The sequence below is a fragment of the Chaetura pelagica genome, unplaced genomic scaffold (assembly GCF_000747805.2).
Source record: "Chaetura pelagica isolate M959 unplaced genomic scaffold, ChaPel_1.0 scaffold2822, whole genome shotgun sequence".
NCBI lineage: Eukaryota > Metazoa > Chordata > Aves > Apodiformes > Apodidae > Chaetura > Chaetura pelagica.
Window position 1 is genome coordinate 8,038 of NW_009952549.1, and position 376 is coordinate 8,413.

The following is a 376-nucleotide window of genomic DNA, read 5'->3' on the forward strand; positions in this document are numbered from 1 at the left end:
GGGGGTGACCCCCCCCCCCCCCCCGACAAAGCTCAGAGTGACCAGGAATAACCCCCTCGAACACGCCTACTTTTGGGTAGAGTTTAGCTGGTTTCCTGCTCAGTCTCTGGTGTTCCCGGGCCCCGGGTACCCAGCTCAGCTGGATCCCGAGCACCCGTGTCCCCTCCCCCGGGATGTTTGTCACCCTGATGTCCCCTCCCACAGTCCTTCCCGGAGCGGGATCCTTCCCCCCTGGGGATGCAATTCTTGTTGTGGACGGTGAGGAGGGGGTTGGGGTTGTTGAGCACTTCCTGGCTGCTGGAGATCCCGGCCAAGTACCGGCCCAGCACGTCCCGCAGCTGCTGGTGCTGAAGGGCCAGTCCCGCCCGGCCCTGCT

The 376-nt window shown here is 64.9% G+C and overlaps 1 protein-coding gene across 1 annotated transcript in view; it reads right to left on the minus strand.

Moving 5' to 3' along the window:
• The window catches only part of CCDC65 (coiled-coil domain containing 65), a gene marked incomplete at both ends in the record, with an annotated part of 9,526 nt that overhangs the window by 7,963 nt on the left and 1,187 nt on the right, over window positions 1-376 (minus strand). The gene's annotated exons all lie outside the window — the stretch shown is intronic.